Here is a 227-nt window from a genome sequence, read left to right as displayed (position 1 = left end):
TTCTTTATCTCTTCATAAGGTTGTAGGTTGACAGTCCTTTCGACTCTTGTTTAGTTTTTGATAAAACGCTCTAATTTCGTTTGAACTTCTTAAATGCTCCAATTCAATCAGTTCTTGTTTATCAAATTAATTTTTCTTCTTTTTATGCAATCTTTTTTCTTCTCGCTTCATGGTATTCTTCCACGGCCCCTCGAGTATGGTTCCTTTGCTGCATTCTCTTATATGCC

This window comes from Cryptotermes secundus, unplaced genomic scaffold (assembly GCF_002891405.2).
Source record: "Cryptotermes secundus unplaced genomic scaffold, Csec_1.0 scaffold1388, whole genome shotgun sequence".
Lineage (NCBI taxonomy): Eukaryota > Metazoa > Arthropoda > Insecta > Blattodea > Kalotermitidae > Cryptotermes > Cryptotermes secundus.
Note: the sequence above shows the minus strand (reverse complement) of the source record.